Source organism: Megachile rotundata, chromosome 1 (genome assembly GCF_050947335.1).
Source record: "Megachile rotundata isolate GNS110a chromosome 1, iyMegRotu1, whole genome shotgun sequence".
NCBI classification, from domain to species: Eukaryota; Metazoa; Arthropoda; class Insecta; order Hymenoptera; family Megachilidae; genus Megachile; species Megachile rotundata.
Window position 1 is genome coordinate 23720274 of NC_134983.1, and position 25030 is coordinate 23745303.

At 41.3% G+C, this 25030-nt stretch overlaps 2 protein-coding genes across 10 annotated transcripts in view; one reads left to right on the forward strand and one right to left on the reverse strand.

Moving 5' to 3' along the window:
* LOC143264619 (uncharacterized) overlaps nt 1–25030 on the reverse strand; it is a 392045-nt gene that overhangs the window by 10582 nt on the left and 356433 nt on the right. The window lies entirely within an intron of this gene.
* Nucleotides 385–25030, forward strand: part of LOC105664357 (uncharacterized) — a 79148-nt gene continuing 54502 nt past the window's right edge. For 4 of the 9 annotated variants that reach the window (XR_013038441.1, XR_013038444.1, XR_013038443.1 and 1 more), the window contains exon 1: nt 7001–7451. The gene's annotated coding sequence lies outside the window, so the exon portion shown is untranslated. Of the gene's footprint in view, nt 793–6993; nt 7452–25030 lie in introns of those variants that run through there. The other 5 variants (XR_013038446.1, XR_013038445.1, XR_013038447.1 and 2 more) reach the window with 5 other exon arrangements.

Below are 25030 nucleotides of genomic sequence, written 5' to 3' on the forward strand. Positions count from 1 at the left end.
CAGGATCTCAAAGCCCCAAAGGGCTGAAGTTTAAAAATTCCAGTGTACTAAAGTTTCATGTTTGGAAATTTTTAAGTCCCTAAGCTCCATAGTTCATAAGCAAGTGTAAAAATTTTTAAATTCATAAAGTTTCAACATTTTGAGGCCCCAAAGTTCCAGAATTGTAAAATTTTTAATTCTAAGGTTCCAGAGTTTCAAAATTCTAAAGCCCCAAAGTTAAGGAATTCCAAAAGTCCACCTCACCACTTTTGAAAGTGAACGATATAAAATCGTTCTAAATTTAAAAAATGTCGCAGTTTATGGACACGTTCATTTCATGCAAAATTGGTGATCTAAGGGTATATTCTTAATGCGTCATTCTCATAAATTCTAAACCCACATTTTGTTTTAGAAAAGTGATTCGATCTAAATGTAAATAACATTAAAGCCCTACTAATATTTGCGGTTATGGAAACAGACGCATTATTTTCGCGGCACGAAAAAGGCAAGTAGTAGAATTCCCCTCTCGCATGCGTCTTTCACGCAACTCGCCCTTACCATCATTCCCCTCCTCTGCGTCCCGAGATTCTCTACCCCTTCGTGACAAGCAGCGCTACACTGTGTGAGCGTCGCGAGTATACATTTTCGTGCGTGTCTTTTTCGTGGAAAATCGACGACGACAGGAAAGAATGACGAGGATTTCGAAAGGCGTGTATATATGTCGGTAGTCAGCGTGAACCAGCGGAAAGCCAAAGTGGCGGGCGTCGTCGGCGCGGAGAGAAAAAAAGCTGCAGAAGTTTAAAAATATTTGGGGTAAGTGTAGACGAAACAGTATGCGATTGTACCCGTTTCTGGCTAGGCGGCGTGAGCTGGTTTTCGGTTCTTCTCGAAGCAGGCGTACCAACCGGTCTAGCGGTGGGAGACCCGATGGAGGGAGTCCGGCAGCCATCTTGACTATGCGCGTCGTCTCACTCGCGCACGCGTCCTTCCCTAGTATTTCCCTCGCAGTCTGCGCTTGCGCGTTATGTGTCCACTCGCTGCTTGAATTTCTTCTTCTTCTTCTTCTTCTTCTTCTTCTTCTTCCACCCTTTGACACGTGCCGCCGCCCGATTCCCAGAGGAGCAAAACACACACTTATAGATTCGAATTCGAAGCATGGTTTAATCTCTTGCTTCTCGGACTTTTGCGATATCCTTTTTGGCGGAGGATCGTTGTTCCTCTCCTTATGCGTGTCTTCTAATAAAACCACTTATCAGAACTATCTTTGCTACATTTCTAACATGTTCGCCGGGAAGTTTATACTATTGGAAAGTAGAGGGGATAAACTTTGGCAATGGTATACTAATAATGCAAGGTAACAGAGGTTAAATTTGAAGGTTAACTGCCGACATCTTTAACTCGAGACAAAGCTGAGTCAATCATAGTGCAGGTCTGTCAACTGTATCCAATAATTTTTCTATAGTTACTCCGTTATTAAGTAACGCAAGCTTTAAAAAATTATACGACGTAAAGAATAAAGTTAAATTGAAAATATGTCTCTCTTAAGGGTCAAAAGTTTGATTAGTTTTAAAGTGCCTTATTACACAGGTCTATGTCTAATTTGCAGATTAATTGCCGTACGAAGAATGAAAAGAATGTATAAATGTTTTCGCTGCACTTGTTTTAACAAATATGACCTGGTAACCACTATATAAGAAATAAGGAAAAATGATATAACGTGTAGCACTTTGACGTAAATTTATGTTTCTTTCAAGCGACTGTTAAATATTAATAGGGAAGTTATGTAACGTATGCTCTTGTCTACGCTCGAGTTAGGTTAGGTTTAGTTTCTTAGGCTACGATTACAGAGTCGATTTGTCAGAAGTATTTTCTAACGAATAAATCATTAATATTCTTTGCAGCGTGTACAATGTAACTGCTCCCATAGGAATTTGTTTATTTGATCGTTCCTGACGTATTCATCAGAACTGTAGTTCGACAGGAAACACTTACACTGTAACCATAACTTCATACTTCTAAAGAGAGCACAGGGAATATTTTCACCAGGTTAACTAAACTACTTCCTCATTTTTGCGTTACAGATTTTTTTCAATTCAACAACAATTTATTAATAAGCACCTTCTCTCGAATCAGAACGTTTTCCAGTAATTTTACAATTTCCTTGCGATAGAATTCGAGCGATTTCGAAATAAAATTCATGAAAATTTAATATTTTATTTCACTTTTAACATTTTATTTAAATCTACGGTATTCATTAAACAAATAAATCTTGTAGCTTCTGTTCGGTGATCGGTGTACCGACCACCAATTGTAATTCAATACTTTATGGTTTCCAATGTGGCGGTTATATTTTATAAATTCATTAATCCGATGGCACGTCGATCGGGGCTGAAAAATTTCTTCGATTAATTAATTCGCTGTTGCGTATACGCGTTGCGCTAATACCTCGAACGTATGCGTTCGATAACGCGGCATTTATTATGCGAACGATAGTATAGCAACAGTATTAATTTATTCCATTGCTAGTAGTACAATTGTAAATTGGATACGTGACGTATCGTTTACGAGCTCAACTAATTTGATGCGCATTGCGAACAATTAATAAACGATACAGTGAAATTGTCGTCAAACAACCGTCGGTCATACAAACACCGTTTATGGTACAACCTCTGTATTATATCATTTCTTGCTCATATATCTTTTATATATATTACTTTCATATTTAAAAAATAGGTCTTAAATTGCTCCAACAAAAAAGAAAAAAATATTGGAATTAGGGTTATAGGGTTATAAGATTAAGTTGTATAAATGTTGTTAAGTTGTGAATGTATTAAATCTGCGTTGTATATTAATCTAATCAATTAAATTTCGATATTGAGATAAATAAGAAGGGAATTCTTGCTATTAACTCTTGAACGACGGAACCTAGGTCAATGGTAACTCAGACCTAAGAGACATTCGATGATATTTGAACCAGAATCCGATCATACTAATTTGAAACTACAGAGTTTTGTACTCTAGAAACAAACATTACCACGAATCCTTTAAAGTTTGAAAAATTATAACAAAATATAGTATAAAATTAAGTTAATTTTTCGGTGATCAAAAGATGTATACGTTATAAGTACATATTTTTCAGAAGATCCGAGATAAACATTAATGTTTCACGCTCAAAAAGTGTAAATGTATACATAATTATATTAAAGTGTCATAATACTGTCGTGAAGTGCATACTTCACAAAGTTCCTCGCATTTATACGCTCGATTTAATCGTTTTTTCTATTTAACTTGGCGAAGTTATAACCATAACTAAAAACGTCGGACGTGGAAGTACTCTTGGCTACCGGGTAATATCAAAGTTTTTCCCGGCGCGTCTCCGCCATTAGCTCGAAACGCGTTGCTCAGACTTACTGCATATTGATCCCATCAATCTTCGCTCCTACTTTCTCTCCCTTCTGTCTTCTTCCCTTTTTTCGCCAGCGTACCATCCACCACATAAATCCAAGAAGTTCTCGCCATGTTTGGTCGATACTTCGACTGCATGCGTGCACGTAATAAAAAAACAGCCGTACACCTTGTTGCGCGAAAGAACTTTCAATCTGATTTTTAATGACACGGTTTTGCTCGGTACTTTCCTCATCGAACATAAATTACACTTCGGTCTTGCGGCAAACGCGAATCTGATGTTAAACGAGGTGCGGTTACTTGGACACGTCTATTTCGGAGATAAAGCATTTGCTGCGGTTATGTAATTGATTGATATGTCACTATTCCTCTATTATGTTTAGTTGTATTTTCAGAAGACTTAATATTAATATTCAGATAGAATTTTAAGGTAATTATGATTAAAGAACTCTAGGAGTTTGGAAAAATACATATACACACGTTCTACTTTTATTGTATCGATATACACTTCAAATTATGCCACTTTTAAGCGCAACCTACGCTCCACAAATTCTAACATAAACCGATTGGCAATTACGAACGAATGCAATTATTCACAGCTCGATTACTGTCGCTGTCCATATCCAAACCTATCAATATCGTGATTACCCGAGAACATAAAATCTGCCGTGCAGCAATGGTAGCAATTACACATAAGTACTTTGGAGTAATTGATTTCAGATCGATTAACATCTAACTGCTAATAAGATACGCGTTATTTATCCCCGTGACATAGCAGTCGGTGGGTAAAAGGGGGGAGTAGAAGGAGAAGTATGACGAAAGGCGTGTAAAAATTAATCTCGGGACGCAATCGTGGATAGCCTCTGTCTCCCCGGTGTGGAAGTGTGAAATCTGAAGAATAATCCGTAACGTGGTAACGAGGCGAACGAGCAATCTGGTTGCACTTTTATGCGCCGTTTGGCACACGAGACGCACGTCGGGCCTATAAAACGCATAAAACGTCAGGTATAAATGGCCGGGCGCAGCACTCCTTCGACTGAACCTTTTAAAACGCGCGCCTCCGTCTGGGCCGGGATTCAGTAAAACTTGCCTTTTGTTTGATAGCCAACTAAATCGGCCCGGCAACCCCCTAATGCGTCATTACTGTCGAGTTTTACGACTGCCTCGTATCATTTCACTTAAGTATATTGATATGGCTACGAGTTCTTGACCTGCCTCAACGCAAACGATCCTGCTCATACTTATATACCGTGTACAAACGCGTTTGTCACCAAGCCTCGTCCAGCTTTTGGCACTTTACTCTCCATAACTCAAATTTTCTATATCTACCCAACAACAGTTATCCAACTCGCTATTTTGGAAATACCGGTAGTACCTTATGAAATTTAAGGTAAATGTTGGTGAATAAATTTGTGTAAATATCTAATCGAGAGTATGTGTTTCACTATTTCACTTGCTGATTTAAATTCCTTAAATTTTTTAAACGGAAAATAAGAATTCGGATAGCTAATTTTTAGTCTAGGTATTATTTGTCTACGTTCCGTTCTAAGTGACGTTTGACCCGACTCCGTCGTTCTAAGGTCAGAAAAGATTACAGAAAACTTATCTTCCCCTGAACCGCAGTCATTCCTCAACCCTTAGTGTACAAACTAGACACCGTAGAAACGATTAAACAAGCAAAACCTAGCTCGTGCACTAGAGGTTACTTACTCGGTTATCGGCAACGCGTTATCAGAGAGTACTTGTTTATCTTCAGAAAATGGTCTGGACATTCCATGCACTGTTCTGGTACCGACTTTTTCTTTCAAGTAACAATTAAACATCACGAAACTTCACTGAAATTTCACCACAGCACAATTTTATATTAGCACACCTCTTTCAAGATTATCGTAGACATCTACCATGAAATTTAATTATAATTAAAAGCACACGGGAGTCCACTCCATCAGAATTTATAATTCACTTCACAAGGGATTTATGGCCTTCTGTATGTTAATTGTTTCGCGATAGTCTCCCATATCTGGCTGATGACGAGTTTGCCGCTAATTTGGTATTTTAAATTAATTACTCCGATAAAAACGATTTTCTGACAGAGCAAGCGTAGCTTCGACGTTGAAAGCGCGTAGTCAGGATGGAACTAAACTTCTGCTCGCTTAGGCTTAACCCCACGAATTCTAGACGTCCTTGACTGCGAAAAAAAGTGCTGGCCTTCAATGAGGGACACGGTGAAAAAAAGCAGAAACCCCAAAATAGGCAATTGTAGGGTTTACGAGGCCGAGGCAAGCGTAAATGGTTAGTTTCAGTCATGGGACGGATCCGACGGGTCGGCATGACCACTTCCGACGGATTGTTCCCACAAACTTTACCTGTTACTCCAATCCTGCAATGTTTTATGGATCCTTTCCTTATAAAATGTCATATCTTTACCGTTTCCTTCATTGCTTTACCTTTTTACCCAAATCTTTACGAACAGTTACCATAGAGTCAACTTTAACAGCGTCAAATTTAACAGTACCGTGGTACCCAGAGGTTAATAGTTATTATTTAGGTTTATTTTTAACTGACCTAGACTGAAATACATGCCGTTATTATAGTTTTACTGGGGCTCACCAAAATATACTTTATTTTGCAACTTCGTCTGCAGATACATTTCTGGTTGCAGGTCATGCAATTATAACAATGAAAATGCACATGAGCGTATTTTTTTAACATTCATCAAATGAGAAGTAATTTGACAATCAGTGTTGAGAAATTAATATTGCACTAAGGTTAAATTCAACCCTACCCCGACGGAGTACAACCTATCACTTTGTTCTGTCTCTCAATTATGATTGAATTGTAGCTTAAAAAATTGTCTAACGTTCGTATTGTTCACTTAACTATCATCACTCGTATACGAAAGAGTAACAAATAAATTCCAGCAACAAAGTAACGATATAAACGATACAAACTGTTAATATCCACAACGATAGCAATTACCTACATTTCCAAACACCGGATACCTCGATAAAATATTTCACGGTACATAATGAAAGGTGTGTGGGAATATTTGCAATTCGTGGAGGAATATCAGGACGGGGATCGTTATAGCGCAAAGAAACAACAAGTTTGGCTCCTCTGGCCGAGCATATCGAAGTTTTACGAGGTCAAACGAATTGCGAAATGGCCGATTTCAACGAGTCAAAGCGCAACGACCTTGCAGCTTTGCCTTTTTACCACCCACTCCCCTAGGAGTCAGTGTCGACTGTGACCCTTTATGGGTACACCCGCCATAAACACCCTCTCTGTCACCCCGTTAAATGCTTTTTTTAGCCAAACCGGCCGTTTTTAACAACCCTTGAGAGACCTCGGACCCATCCTTACCCTCCGTCAACCAGCGTGAAGAAAAAAGCCGCACTATTGCAGGAAACGCGGCACCCTGCCTATTCTTTTCCGAGGTTTTTACGAGCAGCCTTGAAATTCCTTGCAATTTCGTAACTGCCTTCCTGGCTGCTGCCTTACGAACGCTTTTTTAAGGTCTTTTTGTGGCCACGTCAACCGAGGGGTGGAAGGAGTTCGTAAAACATCGGAGACCTTTGCGAGGTCCTTGAGACGTCCGTTGACGTTTAGGCAATTGCGTTGACCGTGACGGTAATTCGGGGTAATTTTTACAGAGTCAGGTAAAAAAGCGTGCGATTTGAAAAAAGTAGCCACTGGGACTTTTTGGGTCGCATTCGTAGTTTACTGTTCGACGGTGAGGTGGATGGTCGAGGTATTTGATACCTGTTATCCGGTCTAAGATTTTTATACTTCTGACATACTTTTAAATTTCTCAATTTAAAGCTTTATACATTTGTAAATTCAAAAGTTTGTAAAGTCGAATATTTATAATCTTGAGAGGTTGAAAATGAAGAATAGTCGATTTCAAAGTTCAAGAATTCTCAAGTTCAGAAGTCTGCGGTATCCATGACGGGGGTCTCGAACACTTGGTCTGTCCATAGTGCAAACCATATAAGGGCAGCTATGGGATTAGTGACAGGTATAGAACAAGGACCAGGTTGAAGACCGATTTACGGTATCGATTACAGGTAAGCAGCTTCTACCCTTAGGCAATTAGAACCTCGAAGCGTCCGCCGAATCGACTTTCTTTGCATCATTTTCGCGCGTCAGACTCTCGACGCATAATGCGATCGCTTTTTCTTCCTACGTGCCGTTGCAAATCGCCTTGAACCCTCGACGCTCATCGGATTGAGACATCTACGACGCGAGAGTGACGTGCATACGGTGCACATCATACAGAACCCGTGAACGTGACGGGAATTATTGGATAGCCTAGAGTAACTCGTTGCATAAAAGTTTAAATAAGGCAATGATCGCTTAAGATTACCGACAACCGCCCAGCGGGACACGGATGGTTTTCTTTTGGCTCCTGTTACGTTGCGCAACCTCTCCTTCTCTCTCGTCGTCAACGGAACAAAGGCATCGCTGCTATCTTGCTTTTCTTCTTCTGCAACCCGATATATTCAGACGAGGACCGCGTGCCTCCATTTATTGAAAACTGGTTGTTTCACCCGTTTACGTAGACATTTATGTGCCTTGTATCGCGTTCGTTTCGGGAACGAACATCACCTCCCCGCTTTCGCTGCGCCTCTTTTTCTTTCCGCCACTTGGCAACAAGCGCTAATGCGTTCCGCGTCTGCAATAACCCGACCCGATAAATAATTCACTCTAACGCAACAGAATTGTAGCATAACATAATGCTCTACCCGCATTTGCATAAATAATAACAATCAGTATTTTCATCAAGCTACGAACCAACCGGTTGCGAGTGTGTTCGAATAGAATCGCAATCGCGCGGTCTCCATGTATGAACATCAACGCTGGTTACAACTCGTTGTTGGATAAAATCATTCATACCAAATGTAGCCGCATACAACTTCCACGCGGTCAACCTAACCTTAACTTTACACTGTTTAAAGCTTCCTGACATTCATGGATCTGATAGTTGCTGCTGTAGCAGATCTTTCTTCAGAAAAATATGCTTTACGTTCGGGGAGGCTGTTTATTTTGCACTACCGGATATGGCAGGCTTCCCTAGGGAGAATACAATACTGCATGAAGGTTCCTCTAGGGAAAATAGTGTTGTAGGGAATAGTGTCATTACGACATATGCCAATGATACTGTACTCTAGTTTCCTCTCCTAAGGAAATTGACGATAATACTCTGTGGATACTGAAAGAAAACCTTCCCTAGGGAAAATATTCTACATGTCGTAATAATAGTATTGCAAGAAAATTTTTACTTTTTTTTCGTAAAAAATGAATTCCCTCAAGGTCACCGTAATTTTATCGCGAAAGTGATTTGGACATTCGGTTAGAATGTGACATCCTGTATATTTGTTCGAGAGTAAAATTATACGAAACTATGTCCGCTATTTCCTTTGAGTGGACTTCGTCAAAGAGTAAGTGACAGAGTAACTTTGTAACTTGATCTCGCATGAACACATCGTAACATTATTATTGGACAGTTGCTTCCGAAATATGAACCAGTTTCATATTCTCAGAGTATGTACCATCGTGAGAATCGTTGAAGGTCTCAGCAAATCTAATAAGCTTCAGGGTGATGTACAGCACTTCGTTACGTAGAGTGTACACGATTTAACCGAGCCAATTGCTGCTATTATTAATTTGAACTTGCGTACATTGCGAAAATATTGCACATCTTCAATATGAAGTTTCTTTGTAAGCGCCGAGCGTGTTCCTAAATTCTGTTTTACGTCAAATCTTTCATTTGATAACGTGTCTTTAAGCTATTTTGTTTCTTTACACTTATTAACTCGACAGGTTATTGTTTGCAATCTCGTATGATTAATTATAAAAAATTGGGCAGACAAATATCAATTGGACGTGGTTCTGAAACCTTTTCCTGGCAGTGAGCTCTTGGCGAGCTCGTTTACTTTCTTTCTAAGGGTGTATTTGAACTAGCTAAGTAAATTGCCTCCCAAAACAGAGGAAATAGTCTGTCAGACCCCATTCTTGCTCCTAGCTGGCTACTTGCCTAGCTACTTGCCTGGCTACTTGCCTAACCCAAACGCACCTTACTAGTCTGTCTGCTCGGGAGCAAAATACACATTATTTCGAATGCATATAATAGTTAGTTAGCTGAAAATGATTCTCAACTTACTTCGCTCGAAATGCTCTCGAATAGCCACATATCCCGCGACTAAAAACTTTCGAATCTCTGAAATGGATGCATATTTCACCGGCAACAATCAAAAGTAACTCCCACGAGGTGCTCTCGAACGGACATCGATATGCTCCGACAATTCTAGCTAGAAAAATTCGAACCTACGCGATACCTAACCTGAACGTGATCCAACATGATCCACTTAAAAGAAACATCTCTCTGTACACTCGTTTTTAGCCATTCGATGTCCGAAAATCTAGGTCCTAGATCAAAAGAGCGTTCGTCGTTGTAGCTCCTAGTCGAAATTGTGCATCCCCGTTGATTCAGAAGAGTTTCAACGACGGCTTAGCGGTACGCAGCGTATAGATCCTGGCCGTTGTGTACATTTATCCATGGAAATAGGAAGCATTGCTCCTGCGCGAATGGGTAAATAGGTATCGATAGATGCATAAAGCCGGTGGCAGAGAGGCCGCGGCCATTCGCATTGTGCCCGTCGGCAGGGTGGAGCTTTCCACGGATACACGGCGGCGAGAAAGAGACGGGGCAAGCGGAGAGGAGAGGAGAGGAGAGACTGGGAGAGTATCCAACGTGTAGGGTGTTGGAAGAGCGAGAGGGAATAGCACGCGGCGGTCCATAACATGCGGTAGTAACTAACCGGATTCCGGTGGGCTATGCGCGGCAGCACCATCGCCCCATACGGCGTAGAATATGGGGAATCTATGGGCTCATATCCACGACCCAAACTGTACACTAGCCAAATGGACGCGGCAATAACGGCCCGTTAACGCTAATTCGCGGAATTCTGATTGACGACGGCCGCAGGGAGCGGGTGTGCCCCTCAATTTCTGTCTCTCTGCACTCTCTTTCTCTCTCGCCGTGTGCGTATATCGTCCAACGCGTTCTCTCCTCGCTTTCTGGCTTCTATATGCTCTCGGTCCGCGATCAGTGGCGCCGGACACATTTTTTTCTCCCACGGGATCTAGTAACTTTTGCCTCGAACGTGTTGCTTCCCGTATCGCAAATGTGTTTCCTTCCGAACAAGGCTAATACGACTACACAAATTTTAATACGGTACAAATAACTCTTACCCTCACCACTCTTATACCTTTAAGAATTTTTTGCGTTACAATTCGGGCAGAATTGAAACAAGACTAATGGCAAATTTAGTTGCCAACATAACACTTAACGGTCGTACTTTCAACGTGCTTTAAAGCTTCCGGTTATAAATCCGCTCAAAAGATGAACATTCCTACTTGTTTTATAACGTTGCCATCTCGTTTGAAGCCCTCATCAAATAAACGTATTAACTCGCAAGGACTACAAGATGTCTCAGAATTAATGGTACGGTAGGTGTGCCCGCATAATCTTACCTTTCCTTTTATCTTAATTCTAGCCTGCATAGCTATGTTATTTGTGTGCCACTGTAATCAGTACAAACACTAAAAGAATTTTTTCCTCTCGAAATGAATGGGTACAGAAATAAACGTCACATGAATAAGCTAATGACAAGTCTCTGCAGCTCCGATGCTCAAAAATTCTGCGAATTGAAAGATATCGGATATTTTCAAAAAAAGACAAGCTACGTTAAAAATGTGGTTACTTTACGTAAATAGGTAAAATTTGAATTCTTCGATATATATACAGTCTGTCGTTCATCTTGTTCGTCTATTATTCATCTTGTCTATCTATTGCATGTCTATCGTAGCCAATAGATCTATTATTTGAGGCAATACCTGTATTGGTTTATGTCGCTAGGGGTTGATCCCAAACCTGCGACGCCAATGCATTCTGTGCCCCCTATTTCTCTTCCTCCCGCTATTCACTACATGCACTTGCTCTTCGGCTGCTTTACACCAGGAATCCCAAATGCCAACCCAAACATCGCGACTAGACCCTAAACCTCTCCCGGATCGAGCAGCCTACACATACGCGCCGGCCATTAGCTTATTCGTTTCTATCCTCTTCCTCCATTTCTCACGACATATTTTTCCCCGTGATCGTAAAACGTTTTAATTTCCACTTTAAAGCGACATCAATTTTCACAACGGAAGTTAGGTATTAACCTAAATTTGTCTTCAGTTCGTTTATTTTTGTGACTAAGTCTCTCGATACATTCTTTAAGTCTCAGTATCACTGATACAACGAGAACTGATTTTGAATGGGCTATGACTTTAAGCCCTTAATACTTTGAGAATCTATGAGCTAGATTTTTGGAGTTTTGAATTCTGGAGGTCTGGAACTTTGTAGATTAAGATTCGATATTGGTAAATTTGAGGATACTAAAGTTTTGAGCTTTTGTGCCTTCGAATTTTTAGGTCCAGAAATTTTGTACATTTAAAATTTTGAAATTTATCTATAAAAGATAATCAGAGGTATGAATGTTGCCGTAAATGGAATTGGATTCCATGTCCCTACAGGTGTGGGAATTGTTTGATTGTTCGCGATTGACATCTCACGATGTAATTGCACTTTCTTCGCGCCGTAAAAGCATTCTTTTACGAATTCGATGAGATCACCGTTTTAATTGCATTCCTGAACGAAACCTATCGTAACAAACATTGCGTGTGTTCGAACCTTCCAATTAAAGCCGACCGTTTGCAGCATTTCACCGTTTATTTATAGACACACACTGTTAGCACGCACGCTTTTGCCGCTGGATGCTCACCCTCATAAATGTGTCGACGTTTCGCAAAATGCATAGTCGGCCAGAATTTGCTAAGAGCGCAAAATTACGTTGCCCCGCTGCTGCTTCCTCGTAAACTTTTCCACCATTTCGCGGCGACACTTTCCGCGCCTAAAATTAATACAAAGACACTGTTAAATCAGTGTCAATTAAATCGAAATACAGACTCGACTTTTCGTTTGTGCAATAAAATATCGTATTACCCTTACGAGCCAATTTATAATATAAATAGAGAGTGTTCCGACTAGCCACATGTTTACGATGTCCATGAATTTTGTTCAATGGAACGTTTCCTTGATTTTTCTTAGCAATTAATCGACCGAGCTCGAATGAGTATCGAATAAAGAAAAATCGAAGCAAGACCAGTTGGACCAGTTCGCCATTTTGTGTTCGCTGGATGTTACATACCATCGTAAAGTGATTTTTTCCGTATGCCCTCAGGGGAACGCTATCATTCACAAGTTCATTTTTATGCTCCAATCGATTTCAAAATAAATGAGAAAATTTATTTCGAAATCAAATTTCACTCACTATTATTAGAATTGCGTTTATCGTAAATTTACTGGCAATTGTCACTAAAAAACTTATTCTGCAGTCAGTATTATAGTGTTCTTTTCTTGGTAAGGAGATTATGATTTATTAGTTATTGTGAAACGTATGGAGCTTATAAATTTGACGATAAAGCTGTGTTAAGAAGTTGGTAACTTTAAGAAATCTCAACGAAGCAGAGTTTGTCCACATGTCTCTCGTTAGCAGTAGTTTTGGACTGGTCGGTGGTTGTGGATTAGGACAACCATATGGGTTGCAGGTACAAGCTCCTATTCCTGGAATACTGCAGGATAAGAGACCGGACCTAATTAAAGCCCTAATAACAAGCATTGTCCCAAGCTACTTGTTCTCCCTTTCTCTTACTCCGCAAATGCGAATTTCCACGTAAAATGAACGCCACTGTTTCCGCCATTTTGGGATATTTTAACTTTCGTTGACACGATGAAAATTCTGTTCTCCTCTCTCTACGACCTCCATGAATTTTGCAGATTACACTATAATGACAAATAATACTCAGATCTATGTATTCTAACATAGTAGTAGATACTCTATGTATGTATCCTCATATTACTACATCCATGTAACCCTATATCGTTAAATTCCTATATCCTTGCAACGAAAACGATTTGAGTATTTAATTTGAATTCCAAGACGTACGTTAGGTCAGTAATGACCCTGTCATCGAGGGGTCAAATACATAGAAAGACCGTAAATTTAGTTGTCAAATTAATATTTATAGATCTCCAACTCGACAACGAATGATTGCGTAAATGGAATTTTACATCGTTATTTACGACTTTATTTGCATTTATTATGTAGTGTACTAATGATGCTTTGAAACTTGATAATCTCGCGCCTAACCGCGTAAAAACTGTCAACTATAAATCTATCAATAACCTGCCGTTAAATGTAAAGTTACAAAAATAGCAGAGTTTATAAGACTGTCAGGGTGTTATGAATAATTGATCGGTGCTAACTGTAAGATTGGTTCGTTAAAATGCATTGTGAAGGCATTAAAGATCCGCAGAAAAAAGAGCAACATTATTCTCGGCGCGTCACAGTACGCGTCTCGTAATTCTGTAGAGCGAACGCGAGACATATTTACACCTTTCGCTTCCATTTCGAAATATCAAGTCGATTCATCAGGGCCCCGATAAAATTTCTCCAGGCGAGCGTAAAGTACAACGATGTCTGGCTGCGAATAATTTTGCACAAAGCTGATCGAGCTGAGTAACGATTACGACAGTCGGAAGTTTATCGCGACACGTAGGTGGAAGATTTACAAATGCGGCGAAAAGTTTCGCTAGATACACGCAGGCTAGCCACGACCAGGGATTCGAAAGCATGGAGATGAACGTGATGGCGTAGAAGGTCAAAGGTCGGTGATACAAGTTTGCTGTTGCGCTTGTGGAGCGCCAAGGGTGTCGTTTCGAACTTTGTTACGTTTTAACCGCGTATAAACCCTTACAGTTTCAAACTAGCTTTACGAATTTTTAATCGTCACGTTTTACGACATTTTCCTTGCGCGAATACACGTGTTCCGTTTTCCAAACGTGGCCCTTTCTGCCTCTTTCGAATTCTTCTCAAAACTGAGTTCTTGCCACGTATTTTATGGAGTTGTAAATTATGCCTCGCGTTATATAGCCAAGCGTTGGTCACGCAAGAGCAACCTCTTCAGGGATGAGAAATATTACTATATTTTACTCTTAATACATAAATTCATCTATGATTTACTTGCATAATTATTACAGTGCTTTAAATCCAATATCTCGTGAATTATAAAGAATTTTCTGCCAAATATGGCAATACAGCGAAGGACTACATATCTACTGTAATTGGTACTTATAATTGCAAAGGATCACACGATATTCTGCCCGCATCGTAAAATTATCGCAATTAGTACGCTTCCAATTGCATAAAATCAAGGAATTAATAATGTTCGTAAATAATAATCAGAAGTAGGAGTCATCGGTACGTGAATCGTTCAACTTTTCAAGAATTATCATTTCAGTATGTTTATTATGCATTCGCATACGTAACGTCGTAATTAACAAGCTTGTAATTGGCAGTTCGGTAGCGAACGTGTTGTTCCAGCGTTATTATAAACGGCATAAATGAAATCCCAACCGATACTGTCTCCATTAGGAGACATTAGCCGGTTTGGTAACCGACCAGACGGCCGGAAACCGTCTCGGGGAAGAAGTTCGTATAAAATTGCAATTTAACGAGTTGCATTAATTCGCATAGATAAAGGTATCTCCTCTCGAGAGATGTGCTACGATTAGCATTCTATCGCTGTACGGGCAATTATGTCGACCCCGTGGCAATTAGCTGTTTTATAGCCGAGCTGACAGGGAAACGAGAATTTCAAGCAACTTCTTTTTATCTGTCCATTCAGGAATCCAGAATGTAATTTTTGATCCATTATCGTCCCACGATCGAACGTTATTTCTACTCTCATCTAACTTATCCTCATCTTATTAAGATATTTATTAAGACCCGAATACAGTATTGTATTTTATTCTTCAACTGTATTTAACAACTGGTACTAAACAAGCGATATAATACACGCGTGTACTCGTATATCTTCCACAGTTAATGAACTCCATGCTCGCTAACAGCAAAATACCTGAAAGCAATTTATTTCCTAATATCGGTGCGGACATTACGTTCGACCACCCATCGAGACCATAATGCTTTCGAGAATATCAAGTGCACGGAACAAGAGATCCGATCACGGTGACACCTGATTATCTAACAATTTACACGCATGCAGCGAGTTCCAAATGGCGGTTTTCTCACGAATCAAGGCCCGTTCCGATTAAAAGTGGCGTCACGTTTGACATGCTTCTCACATCGGAGTAATCATGGTGATTTTACCGAACGGTTTAGGAAATCATATGTGACTCTTGGCTACTAACAAGTAGCCAAGTGTCTAGAGATATAGGGACTTGGAAATGAAGACAACAGAAAGTATAAGAATTTGAGACATACAGACACCTAATACTATAGGAATATAGTAAGTAAAAATCTTAGTGCAATACACACACATTCTTCTTAACATTTCTTTACACGTTAAAATTCCTGATTTATTTATTCTCTCATCGTCAAAGAAATTGTGAATCTGCTCTGGCAGCGTTTTAAAAGCATCATAGTTCATTGAATCGACAACGAGTGTCGGTTTTACACTCAATTATAGCATCCTCTTCGCGAGGCGACTCCGTTTGACATACGAGGTTGTTCGTTTCTCGGAAAGCCGTCTACAAAGCGATTCTGTCGCTCTTTCGTTGCTTCGAACGATCCCCGGAGAGTAGTTTTCTAGCGTCACGTAAGAACGTCCTGGAATCAGATCGTGGACCCGCACACACATGCACGAGATCCTTCCCAGATGTTCGTACACGCGGAGTCAGGGTAAGAGATTCTCGAGAAGATGAAAGGTAGAAAATCAGCGGTGCACGTGCAGGTAAACCGAGGAGTCCGTGGCTCATAGCTCTTCTCGTGTCTGGCCTACGTTGCTCGAATGCATTAATCACTTCGCCCGCGATGCAGTCTACGTGCATTGCTCTTGCTTTTACCTCCTTCTACCTTCTTTCGAGCTCTAATCGAGTCTACGGTCACGCATCGCACGGAAACACGAGCCGCCGTGAGACATTTTCTGTGCGGTCGCTGGCTTTCCCTCATTGTTACATAAAAACCAAGTCATTCACTATTAATAAATTCATTGTAAATTGAAGAAATTTCATGGTATTCTTTTTATTTGTCACTGTTCTTTATATTCGAAAACTGGAGATTTAAAGGTGGGGTAACTCTAGGTTCTCCTGAGGTTCACTTAGACGTTCGCTAGGTCTCCCTAGGTTCTATGTTTAGGCTCTCGTTACGGCCTCCATAGGCCTTCGTTAAGTTCTCCCTGAACTTTTCTAAGGCTGTAAGCAAATGGTGGATAGCTCCTCCCTTCAAAGTCTGGAGCCTAGACATACCCTCTGTCGACGAAATTCTACGCTGCACTCGAACATCAATAAATTGTTCAGAATGCACGAGCATCAGATTATCAACCAGAGAAGTATAAGGGTAGCAATTTGTTATGTCTACCCGTGATAAAAATATTTTTCTAAAAAACGAAGCTCCGTTCGACAAAATGTTGCTGCATCCTTTCAGCTTATTTTGAAGTATAAAATCTTTGTCTCACCCCACTTGCCCCAGAAAGTCCTGCCCCGTGTCTGTGCCTGTAACCTCGAGTCCAACGACTGGAACATTCGAGGGTATCGTTCAAGTTCAAGCATTCGACTGTTCTGATAAATATTCATGCAGCGAAGCACGGTTATTCCGCGAACATATAAATGGACGTTAAAAATTGCTAACGTTCCGAAAGCGCGAGCTGAAAGAAGCGGATTTCGTAGGCCGGCTTCGTGTCACCGGTATCTCTCGAGCAGATTCCAACGAGACGTTATATGCGCTGACGGTAAACTCGGTTATCATAGCTGCGCGTATTATCCGCGAAATCTAATTGCTGATAGTACGTGAAACAACGCCGGTGTCTTAGGTTAAATGCGAGAGAGAGAGAGAGACGAAAGAGAGAGACACGGACCTCTGATATGGTAGCAGCAACAAATGCAGCGACCACGGGAATGAATAATTCAAACCACCACCACCATGGCGGCTCGCGAAGAGCACTGCGAGAAGAGCCGTTTCGCGCGCGCCACAGAACCTCGAGCATTCCTGCACGCGTTTGCTTTGCTCGCTAGCGATTATAAATCTCGACGGTGCGGCCTTATGGTGGATCTTATGCGCCAATGAACGGAGACTGTGATATACGAGACCTTACCTTTCTTGCATTAACTTTGTCACTGCTTCGTTTTGAATTCATGACTTTTATGGCGCCGCGAGTCGTTCAACCTATTCTAGTTTCGTTACGTACAATTTAACCGTTCCTACACCCGTTCCAAGTTTTAGGTTTCGAATTTTCAACTTTTCAATTCCTCCCACACCCATAAATACGAATGTTCTCAAACTTTATTTTTAAACTTCAGAAGTTCGGAACTTCGAAAATTTTAATGATGTTTAGTGTGCATTAGTGGAATTATCTACCATCGGTCCATTATCTGGTCCTTGAGAAAGTTACAGTTGGCGAAATTTCAAGACTCATTTTCCTACAGTACCACCCTTGTCTGCAAGGGTCAATGAACCTCACTACGCTGATAAACGATATAAATCTTCTTCTGTATACTTTTGGACGTCAACAGTCGAAGTATAACGTACTTCATGCTCCAGTTTACCCGGAAGTTTTTAATAGTAATAACTCTGTAATGCTGGGTGTCCTGTATCAAGTTTGCCATATAAAAAGTTGAAGTTTGCCAGAATTACGTTTCAAAGGATTTAAAAGCAGTTTCGAATCGCAGCGCCCGCAGCCCCACGGTAAATCATCGAAACTCCATCATCGGTCGATAACAATCGTAATTCTTTGCCAAGGCATCGATCTCGCGGCTGTTCTTATCGAAACGGTAACCCGAGGCTGGCGCTGCTCCTCGAGATATAATAATTTGATAAAATTCCGGGTGATCGTTCGCGCTGCGAATGCGCCAATATTTTATGGTAATTATTATAACTTTATTTCGTTTCGATCGTTTTGTCGTGCTCCAAGATTTTAACGATCGTGTCCTCCGATTTCTTCGAGGGCAATTTAAATTGGAAATGAAACAACAATCATTTTGACTGCGAGATAACCCTTTCGATGATGGTGTTTCGAATAACGTCAGGTGACTTTCAAGCGAGAGCTGAAGCTTAATTCAAAATGGTGGACCAAATTGTGAAGATGGAATGCTTGTGTACCCAAAATTGTATCTCAGATTAATTCATCGACGCTCTTCGAATATTACAACTACTAACAGTTTGTTTATATTAATTGAGTAAAATAAATAACAAAAGCAGGCGTGTAATATGGGGATATATCTATGCAAGAAAATTCGAATATTCGAAGAATGGTAAAAACTGTGAAGCGTTTTTTTGGTCGATGATTTGCAAATACTCTGTGGAAGTACCAACAACCCCGAGGCGATTTCTTCCCGCTGAATAATCGATTCGCAATGCTCGTCCTCGCAGGATAAATCTAAAGGAGCAGGCTCATCCGTCTGGGACACCGTCCGCGAAAAACGTATGGAGGCGTTTTGGTATATAGCGAAGGAGGCTGGGACGCTTGTCGCTGTTTACGGTGGTTCGTTATACACTGACGAGGTGTACGAGGTTATACGAGGTGGTAGATATGCAGCACGGTATCTAAGAGGGGCAGTAGCGATCGTAATTCTCACCAGGGACGACTCATGGTGTGTTCCGTTCTCGAACTCGAATACAAACCTCTCTCTTTCTCCGTTTCTCTCGCGGTGTCGGTGTCCACGTTGGTCGAAGGTAAGCCCGGATCATATTCTTAACGAGAGTGTTTTACGATCAGAAGAGCCTTTATCTACGGCGGTGTTGTTGGCGTTATCCAAGACCAAACCGAAAGGGAGTCAGCGTGAAAAAGGGGCAGGAAGAGGAGGCGAAGGGAGGAGAAGTCGAAGGCTCTGGGAAGGTGGTCGTGATGTATCTCGCACTTAGTCCTGCCACAGGACGCCATGCAACGCCACGCCATGCCACGCCATAGTTGCTTTAGCTTTTTTATGCGTTGTCACGATATCACGCGTGTACCTATGGCGTGTATGTCGATCGTCCGCCAAGCCGTTGTCCGTCCAAGATCTCGCGTCGTTTGTAATTGTCGCCCATTCGCTGTTGCGCACGTAACCACCAAAACGAACGCGATACCGACGTCTCCACGATTACCGGTTAAGAAAATAGGTTGATTCGATAAGGAAAATAAGAACACAATTGTTACTCCTCCGTGCGAATAGTTGTACGTTAGGATGTGAGATTTCATGCTGGTTCTCTGAAACCACAACTTTGTTCTTCCTTGTTCGGTGTTTCCATCATGTTCTTATCGGTCGTCACGTTTTTCATTATGATACACATTTTCTTTTGTTCATGTTTAATACAATAAACGTTTTTCAGAACCGTCAACAATATGGTTTAAAATTAACAATATAATACTTGCTCCAGCTATTTGCAGTTGACAGGTTGCACTAAATGAAAGATTAAATTCAGATCAGTTTAATAAAACAATAAATGTCTTGTAGCAAGTAAAAATACACGTATGTCGCAATCCTAGGTTGAGGTAGTTAAAGACTAATTAAGCAATGAAATTAAAAATTTTAATAGTAGTACCGAATGTTCTAACCATGAAAATTTTAATTATCGATCCAAGAGTCAATTATGGCATTCCATCTCTTAGCACGATTGCATTCAAACAAATACGAACGGGCACTATAACGGACGGTACCCTTTTTCCTATTTTACTGGAACGTTGAAACTGATCGAACAGGATAACTCGACTGTGAATCTGATCGCGTCGATCGCTTAATTCACCCGGCTCCAAACTTACGATCCCCTTAACGGCATTGACGACGTTATTTACATAGGATACGGTCGCTTATATAGTCCGCACGGTGAAGTTAAAGTCGTCTGTCGTCCCGAGAATAATAGTGGTGTGAAAATTTATAAGAAACGCGTCCCATCATTCTGGCCTCACGACCGGGTGAAATTGTCTCAAAGGGATATGCTCGAAGCGGTACGAAGATGAATTAGTTCGTCGGCGACTTAACTTTCGAACTGGTTCGAGACGTGCGATGATCAACCGTTTTCATACATTTTTATCTTGAATAAAGTCTAAGAGACTAGGTCCTCGATATTTTCATTTTTTCTTACTATTTGGCTAATTTTAAATTTGAGAGATTTAATCTTCTTAACTCGTGATTTCATTGACACAACATCAATTCTTTAGTATCAAAATAATTCCACCTACTCGTGGAAGAAAAGGATCGGGTAAACAAATTCGGTGGTACAGTTTCAGTTTATTACACTTGAAATCACTGTTCCGTGAATTAAACTGTTGCAACCTGTATATCTAATTAGCCGTTTCGTCCAGTTAGCAGATAATACAGAAATATCAAGTTGGAAAACGAGGAGCAAACATTACGAGGAAGCATCGAGGATTTCTCGTTCGCTTTTATAAACATACAACCGTGCTGATTGCGAATCGATTCAAATTAATACGTCGTTGAAGGGTGTAGTAGCGTGTTCCCTTAACAAGTTCGCGGGTCTCGTTGTTATCTTTATACCCGGCGAAAGCTTTCATCAACCCTTTCGGGCCGCGATACCTCGTCCACTTATTCAAATGAGACGTTTGCCCGGACCACGATCCGATAAAGAGATAATTCAGTACACGTACGGGTGCATCGTTATTGCAATTATACGTAAATGAGACGATTACGTGTTCGTCCATACAAACGACGATCGGTTCGGAGCATCGAGCCGCGAACCACCGGGTTTCCTTCAGGTATTCGTTCGGTCGTTTTAAGCACAACATCGTAACAAGACGTTTTCGTGCGATCGTTAAACGTACCTGCTCTTTTTTTCATAAATATTGCGTTTGTCGCAAGAAACGTCAGGTTATTCGAAAAACGAACTCATAATTTCGACGAAGAAGAACGCTCTTTCTCGCGGTGCATCGCCCGCGAGTCTACGAAGATTCGAATTTCTCCTCCTTTCACGGGGGTAGCTCGCACAGAGATCATTCACCCTGTACACGTGCACGCGGATAAGATCCCATGAATACATACCTAACGTTCGCTAATTTGCATATGCGAGAGAAACCTATCGGTGTATGTGCGGTCCGCTTACGTACAGGGTGTCTTCGCAACAACTGTTTACGAATGATCAGACGCGTTCACCGTGCCATATTGAGGTCATAATCCAACCAGATTCTATCAGTAACTGCACGGTCATTAAGACCTTCTGACCAAGTTCGAGCAACCTCAAAAAATACTATTCGTTAGAGGTGTCCATACTACGTCATAACAAGTCATACTTTTTCCGAAGTCCTCATTCCTTCCGATATAAACAACATTCGGCAAGGAAACATTTCTGATCAACTAAAGTAACTTCTGCTATATTGTCGTAGAAGAAAGCAGTATTGAAATATAGGAAAAGTCTCCTCCAGACAAAAACATCGACCAGACAGCACAAGGACGATAAGAGTAATGACGACATGTGTTCCTCGGAGGATCCGCATCCCATAAAATGGCAAAGTGTCACTAACATGCAAAAGATACCGTATAATGGGAGCTGTACGTACAGCGAATGTGTACTATATCGCGAAAAGGTTTAGAAAGATAAATTTTGAATCGCACTGTAGTCGCGTATACATATCGTGTGCACATATAAAGTGTAGGTACTCCGAGAGTGGCCTACGTGCAAGCAGCGGACCGACAGGACATCGCTCATGGCGCTCCCTCCGTCCTAAAGCGCTATGTTACAGGGGGTTGGGGGCACTTACTTCGTTCTCGTACTCTTGTACCTTCGTTATCCACTCCCCATTTATCCTTCACGTGATCCTCGTGTACGTGTACGTACACCTTCTTCTCTTTCTTCTTCTTCTTCTTCTTCTTCTGCTGTGTAATCGGAGAACTGCGAGCACCATTTACAAGCGAGCCGGTGAAAAGGCAGTCGATGCTGCAAACAGTCTAGGTACCTGTTTTCTAGCTGGCTAGATACTCGACACGATTTCCGCTTTTATGAAAATTTCACCATGGCGAAACCTGTTGAATATCGTCCAACTTTTCACCCTGCTTTTGACGACCTCTGAACTTGCCGTTCAACCTTATTACGCTAAGTCGTGGTTCAAAATTGGCAAGCGTATTTCCGTTTGGTTCTGGTATTCTTTCGTGTTCGGGGGTTTAACAGATACTCTAAAGTTAGCAGCAGCTCCGAAATGTAAATTAAATTTGCCGCGTGTGTACACTGTACGCATACGTAAACGCTGTCGAACGCCAATGTTTGGGATGTATGGGAAGTACGATCGAGCAGTTGAATACCGATAGAGGGCCTCAACACGGCCTTTGTAATAATGATTTAATTATAGCCATTGACTAGCGAAAGAGACTATAAAAAACCACTTCTACAAATTACTGATAAATTGCTATTTGATAATCCTTCGTTTCAAAGATTTGATCTAATGAAAATTAGCACCACTGATTAAACGTCGTAAATTCTCGGTCAGTAAACGTGTCAATAGTGTAAGGCATCGCCTTTCTCCGTGTGAACACGTGTGCTTTTTGTTAGTCGACCTCCAGTCAGCCACGGTAAGGACTCGAACCTTCGCACGCTTTTACGAGAGGCCCGGAAGAACGGTAGCGAAAACCGCGATCCCGGTTATTTTCTAATGCCGAGTACCTCCGGTTGGTTTACGAGGCTATAAACTGACGTCACAATATCAGGAGCTGTCTTGCGCGATGGGTCGGATGTGCTGCTAACGCAAACACGCCGCCACTTCAGATAATGGATTCATATGGGCCATAAAATTAAAGGATACGACAAATTTACCGTCGTATTTCATCCCCGACGAGTTTCGGTTTCGGGACTTAGCGCGTGCCTGGCTTCGATTCGTTCGAGCTGTTTAACTCGGTATCGAAACGGTTATGGTCTAACCCTTTCAGTATGGCCATTTAAAACAAGAAGTACGATAAACGACTCCGATCTTACCCTTGCTCAATCATACTATCGACTCGTATTTATACCGGTGATTGGTCAAATATTCCTGATTGCGTTATCGGATAATTTACTAAGCCAGGTCACGAACGTTCCTGCCTCTATCTCGGGATCAACGTTTTTAAAAGGACTTGTTATATCGCGTCCACCGCAATAAGTATAAAAAGCAGCCTGCACCTCGTAATCAGGTGCAAGACGCTAGTCATCAGAAGCAATTTTGCCTACGATCGAATACGGGATCGTTTCTGGCACGGTTTGATCGACGACGATAATAAGAACCGTGTTAGGATTAGAATAGAATCGCTGCGTGCCTTATTAAGACTTAAATTGCAGGAGCAGAATAGAGAGGAGCGCGTTTGGCCCGGCGAGAAAGCGAGAGAGCGGTATTCAGGGATGGTGGTGCATCCTGGCATTATGGCCGCCGCTCCTTCCTTGAGTTTCGAGGGTCCGGGATGAACGGCTGGCAAAGATAAGGAAAGCTGGAGGGGGTTGCTGGAGGCTGGGGGATTTGGGGGTCGAGGACATCCATCTTCTCCCTCCTCTGCACGTCCCTCCATGCTATCTTCCATGCTCTGCCCCGTTGCATCCTACAGGGTTCACCGCACCGGAATACAGTCTGTTTAAAATAACTTTATACATTTTAATATCTTTCCTCTCATCGCGATCAAAATTACAGAAAATATTCTATTAACATCTAGTCACATAAATTATTCCATTCTTTATGGAAAATTATTATAGTTCTTTGGATTATTGTTATTGCAACCGAAATATGAGATTGCCTTATTTCTTCTTTTATATGCATGTTTCAAATGGCAATTCAAATGTCTCTATCATTAAAATTACATTACTCCCTATTTTATACGAAATTTGTGATTATTCGAAATAACTCCACGCAGGCTCTCACTGAAAAGAAATTCCACGAGAGCGTGTTTTACGAGACTTGTATTGCATTTGTCACTAGGTAAATAAAATCATTAATAAGATTTTTAATACTGTACTATATCTCTCACCGCGTTACTGTATTCTACCAATTTTGTGTCCAATTGATTCTTGTATCCGAGACAGCCGTTCGTACATGATTTTACCCACAATACCGTAGTAAATTCGGTTATAATACTTCATAAATCGAAGAATCTTCGTATTCATTTTCGAAGAAGGTTTCAGGTAATCAGACATCAACACGAAGTTTTGATGTCCACGTTTATTTTAAACAGACTGTACATCTCCCGTCGAGGGGAAACCCCTGTTCGTCTTGTCCTTTGCTCAAGTTAACTTTACACGCTCCCCCTTTCTTTCTTTTCCTTCCTTCTCCGTCTCGAACACGGAACGCCCGTTCGCGCGCTCTTTTCCTCTTCGGGGAGAAAGAGGTAGAAACGGAACGGAACGAAGTCGTGGCTCGCCACGAAACGAGCATCGGCGAAGAAAACACAAACTTAATCCTACGCGTGATTCATCTGGGCCGCCATAGATCTGGATTATCTCCCGTCATCTGCATCTTTACGAGTATCTGCTTTGTCCTGATTGTGCGTGCCCCACGCGCTCGTATTCCAGCGTAGGAAGTAACACCGCCATCACCGAGATAAACCTATCCGCGACCGACTGTGCTGCGCTTTTCCTTT